Source organism: Silurus meridionalis, chromosome 13 (genome assembly GCF_014805685.1).
Source record: "Silurus meridionalis isolate SWU-2019-XX chromosome 13, ASM1480568v1, whole genome shotgun sequence".
In the NCBI taxonomy this organism is placed as follows: Eukaryota; Metazoa; Chordata; class Actinopteri; order Siluriformes; family Siluridae; genus Silurus; species Silurus meridionalis.
The window spans coordinates 10,663,923-10,670,181 of NC_060896.1; positions in this window are offsets into that span (position 1 = coordinate 10,663,923).

The window sequence follows — 6,259 nt, forward strand, 5'->3', positions numbered from 1 at the left end:
AAGAGCTCTGCTAGTTAAACTGTTAAACTATATATTATATATTACTAGCTCTGTTAATGAATGATCTCTGCTTGATGTTTGTAATGTACTCATCTCTTTTTAAAGCAGTGTTGCACCGTGTCATGTAAATGTTAAAGAGTCCTCTGCAACAGTCCCATTACAGAGACCTCCCTGCCCCCTCATCACTACCACCACCTCTGAAGCTCATGCTTGTCATCCAACATCTGAAATAAAAAGGGACACCTGCCAGCAGGATGCCCACCCTTCTCAGGGGTTCACAGGAGGATGTGTTTGAGCTACACATCCATCAGTGGTGTGAACACTCCATTTGGTCTCCTCCTGCCCTTAACCAGACCATGTTTTGAAAGGTCCAGTCATATAGTTTGATCTGTGACAAGCAGATGACCTTTTCCTTGAGTCTGATGTCGGGTTCTATAACATCATGCTGTTGCAGCACATCTAAGCAACATGGCTCACCTTCACTGACATGAGTTAGAAGTTTAATACATCTGTTAGAAGGGAATGTAAAGGTAGGTGGTTGAAGTGCTTTAAAAAAAATTATATATTTATACGGTGTATATATATATATATATATATATATATATATATATATATATATATATATATATATATATATATATATAAGCTAAAATGAAATCTGCTGTTGAATAGTTAAATTATTGTTGTTGTTATTGTGCAGATTGATTATGCGACTTATAAAAGTGTTTTGGCTGTGAAAAAAATAAATCATCAAATCCATTTTCTCTGAATTGAGCCTAATTCCTTACCCTCATTCTTCAGACTTTTAGTAGAAAATCATATAAATGAAAGGAAATTAGCAGAATATGGTTAGAGTTTGTTTATTTATTTTAAAATTAGGTCATACATTGTATTATTATTATTATTATTATTATATTATTATTATGGTGAAATATAAGTAAAAAATAAAGGCAAGGAATGGTGGACAGCACATTGTTGCAGTGGGTAGCTTTGCCTTCTTACAGCTCTAGGGTCCCAAAGTCAACCCTGAGCTCAGGACTGCTTCTGTCTGTGTGGCATTTTACATGCTCTGCCCATCTCTGTTTTGTCATGTTTATTTATCATGTGCCTGGGCATCATGTTTCCCACCTCACAAAAACAGGCTGGTAGTTGGATGCTAAATTGTTGCTATTCCTTGTTGTAAATGAGTGTGTAAATGTGTGTGTGTAACATCATTTCTACACAGTCTTGCCTGCTTAAGGCGGTTTTAATATTTAATATATAGCCAATATATGGTCCCTAGATTAAAATGTTGTTACACCCACTATCAGCAAGGCCTTATTGTGTATTGTCAATAGGTTGCACAGTTGGAAAAATGTAGCAAAAAAATGGTCAAACAAAGACAATGTGTACATAAGACATTAAAAGCAGAAACAAAAGAGATAGTGTTTTACAAGAAGTGAAGAAGTGACATGGGGGCAAAAGGGTGTGATCGCATTTGGCATAGCAAAAAGACACCTGTCAAAGGAATGTTCTGAATTCGTCTCATGCTAAATTGTCTGTGTCTATTAGCTGGATGATAGCTTATTGGCATTATTTCAAACAGCAGGAGGCATCCACGAACTCTAGCTGAATTCTGCACACAGTTAGTGGTATAGTAGGCTAAATCTGGCAGGAAGAGACACTCAAGGCACTGATGTAATCCCTAGCTGACAGTATTGATGCTGTTGTTAAGACAAGGGGATGTGTAACCAAGTATTAGGGGAAGAAATGACACATGCTTAGTCGTATAGCCTGAACTGAAATGTCATTAATAAGCATTGCAAAAAAAACATTTTTAGGAGATTGCAACCAACACATGATCCCTGATAGCTCTTAAGAGATGATTAAATCTTGGTCTTAAAATATAATTGTGCAGATGGAGCGTACAGTAAAAATGCAAATCCTTCACCTTTCGCCAGCCTCGTTTTGACAGTGACGTGAGATCATGCTCAGTTAGGCCCTATGGTGAGTTGAGCTCTGTCAGGTGAGGGGGTGACAGGGCCGTATGGTGGAGCTCCTGTCTGTGACAGGCTGTCATTGGGAGATGTGTGCCATGTGGCTGTCTCTCAGCCTGTCTGTGGGCTGAAGGATGACCTCTCCTGCTCACTGGGGCTTCACCAGGCCTGCCATCACTGTCTCTCAACTCTCGCTTTGACAGCAGACATGACGCCCAAGACACATCAGCCTCGTCTACAGGTAGATCCACCCTGTGCACTCAGTGATGGCTTGTGGCCAAGAGATGGAAGGGGGGGAGAGGAAATGTGTGTGTGGTTGTGTGTGTGTAAATGAATAAGTCCCTTTTTCCCTAAAGTGTGTGAGTGATTCTGCATTGAAAGGATTTTTTAATTTGATATGACAAGTAAAGTGCTTTCTAAATCATAATCTAAAGCTGCAGATCAATCTGGTCTACTGCCTGTCTCACAAGTTTGGACTGGGCGACAAGAGCTCAATGTTATTTGTTTGTTATTGTAATAGTGAAAGGTGTATGTAACATGATTTAGAGGATATTTTCACAGCTTATCCATCACATGTGGCACAAATGCATTTCTGCAATTAACTGTCCCTCCTGATGGGGTAATTTAGTTTGATTTGTGACTTGATTTATGACTGCATAGAAAGCCTTTAACAGATATCCTTGACATTTTGTAATTTTTGCAAAAACAAAGAAATTAAAAGGGTAAGCGCAGCAGACATGAGAGGTGAGGGCTCATCCTTTATTTACCCACCCCCACCCCCTAGATGCTATCATCAGTAGAATTAAAGGATGCATCCAAAAATCAAATGATAATGTTAGATAGATGAATATATATATTTAAATCATGCTAACAAGTACTAAAAGCTTTAATTTTTTGTGTATGTTTTTCTAATATTGATGAAAGCCTAACATTACCCTGCAAACATGGATTACTTTAGGGATGGTTAGAAACAATTAACAAAATTCTATTATTCTCATGAAAGGTTGAAACCACATATCATATCAGGCAGCTAGTTCCCTGTATATAATTCTATATATTCAATAACTATGCCCAGATACCGTAAGAATAGTGCACACTGAATCCCAGAAACCTGTAGTGCTCACAATCTATAGTGATTGTTATTTAAAATTGAATACTAAATAACAGTTTCATATGGTATATGCAACCAAGTGTACCTTAATAGTATATTCTAAATGTTGCATTATATAGCTTTATCTGGGTTAAGGTTTCATATCAGTATTTAAACCTTGAAATTTAAACACCAATAGAGAAGTTCATGCAAAAACCACAGCAACTATGCAGCAACCTAATTATCAATACAGTGCGAATGGAAACAAGGTGAAGCAGTGTGAGATGCTTTGTGATGTGAACACCTCCTCCTCTCCCAGCTGTGATATCAGACTGTGGCTAGACATATTTGCATGCTCAGCACTGTTTGTCTGCAGTAATTCATCACCAGCCTCTGAAGTATTGAAAGCATCAGCATCCGTCAGCAGCTTTCTGTCAATGTTGTCTGTGTTTTAAAAAGAACACAAGAATTATTTCACATCAGGAGCGCATATAACGGGCCACTTACTCCTAAAAGGATAAAAGAGTGGCGGATTGTTCTACCTTGGCACAACCCATCAATGCTGAAACATGAGCAAAAATGATAGCTGACTGAGAATGGAAGTGAGTGCTTGCAACCCATTAGAAGAATGATTCAGGGAAGAATCAAATCTGAAAGTGTGACGTACATTTTATTATCTACCTCAAATGAATTTGACAAACTTGGTGTTATGAGGCTACACATAGTTTTTGTGTTAACTGCAGATGGCAGACAGAACACTAAGGTCATGACTTACAGATCATATACATCATATACCTATATCATATACATACTGTATATCATATGTATATGATATATGCATTTCATTATATTTCGTTATATTCTGCATTTCGTTGCCTTGTACTTGTACATTTGTAATGACAATAAAGTTGAATCGAATCGAATCGAATCTAATATACATACACTCATATTCAGGATTAAAAATTGATATTGTTTGAAGCAAATGTGTTAAATCGTTGTTTGTTTGGGCTATCATGTTTGGTATGGTAATGAGCAAAGGCACTACTATGAATTTCAAGTTTCCTAAAAGACTAAGCTTTCTTACCCAGGGAATATTTATTTGTCTAAATAATGTGGCTTCCTAGACACTTCTCCTGGAGACACAATACTAGTCACTGTCCTTGGAAACATTGGCACATAAATTAAAGGATTTTTGCATAATGTTAAATTGTGGTCATAACTGCGGTGCACACGTAAAATAAAAATGGCAATTTGTCTGTCTATATTTAAAGTCTGTAAAATTTACATTCATTAGCTTTATCAGAAACACCAGTGAACACATTGGTGAAGGCTTTTCTTTGCTCTCACGACAGTGCTGATTCTTTTTCACATGGAAGATGTTGGAATTGTTTCAGACTCTGGGACATGTTGACATGATTGCATCACAATTTGCTGCAGAATTGTCAGTTGCACATTACTGCTCAGAATCTCCTGTTTTACCACAGTGCAAAATTCCTGCCCCTAGCTGACAGGAATGGAACATAATGTGGGCTTATGCTGTTGGAGGCCATGCACCTAAAGGTTTATCATGATGTGCATACTGTGATCATTTCCTGCTCACTATGGTTGTAAAGAGTGGGATTTTTAGTTACTATAATGGTCTTGTGAGCTCGAACCTGTCTGGCCATTTTCCTATAATTCTGCAAAAAGGTATTTAGGGTGTAGAATTCATTATCACTATATATATATATATATATATATATATATATATATATATATATATATATATATATAAATATATAATATTTATACCCGCTCAATGACATTACAAAAGAGATCATACACAGATTGTCCCTATTCTGATCCTAGGGTCTTGGCATGTATCTGCATGCATTTCTGCTTTAGATTGTCAGATTTGATTGATGGAATGAAAGTATGTGCATGTGTACTGGTGTTCATTACCAAGTACACGTTCACGTTCAAGTTCAATGTTGTTTTTAAATATTGCCTTTACCAGGCATAACAGATCAATACTTGAATGAACCCTTTGTTATTCACCTGAGTGCTGGCACGGAGCCTATCTCAGGTGCGGGAGAAAACAAGTAAACAACGCGGTTGCTCATTCGTTCCTGTCCATTTTACTCGTGCACCTTGACCCCCGGAGTGCCCGGGGCAGCTCAGACGAGTTTATTATTCCGACCACCACATCCCACACACCCCCCTGTAGCCGCGCGCGCTGTCTTGCTGCGTCGCGCTGTCTTGTCGCCGTGTCGTCGCATTTGCGCCCGAGCAGCGCGCGGATGGACGGACGAGAGCGTGCGTCAGTCGAAATGACACGCGCGCCACTTCGCCGCGCGCCCGATGCTCTCGTCTCGTCGCCACGCGCGCGGCCCGGGGCGCCGTATGCGAGCCGTTTCGAGCTGAACTGAGCTGGCCTGCACCAAGCTCTCTCTCACACACACATTCTCACACACACACACACACACACACACACACACACACACAGTGACGAGTCAGTGATGTGAATGAGTGACTGACAGAGGGCGCCGGATTATATTTGTGTGTGTGCGCGCGCACGTCGCGCCTCGTTCTCATCATCCCCAGCTGCCACTTCATAAGATAGCAGCTGGGGATGTGGACAATCCGCCATTAATTTACAGGACAAATTCAAAGTAAAAACTGTGTACAACTGATGAACCCTTATGTCCTTAATGCTTATGGCCGCTTATGACCTCTAATTACAGACGTCTCTAATAAATATGCTCATTACTTAACGGAAAATCATAAAATAAGATGACTATCTGGGGGAAAATGGTTATCCGAGACGTTAAATCTGGTATTTAATGCAAAAAGCAATGAGTGAATAGTAAAACCAGTATGGCTGTACTGATTGTAATATTAATTACATTATAATTGTTTTGCCATTTGTGTGAACGCACATCTTTGGAGAAATTTACAAGTGCTATTGCGCGCTCTGCTGGTTAATCATCACACCTGAACAAAGAAAACAAAAAACAAAACTGGAATAATATAGAGGATTGGCTTTCTGATCATTTCAGTTTAAACCTCCTGTTAAATAAATGAGTTATTGTATTGTATTGTATAGTTATATAAACCACATACGCCACGTAATAATTCTGGTGAAAATATAGATAAGTTGTACTAAATGCAGTTCTTATAACTACACATATTCCTGCACTGGAACGTCTCGCAC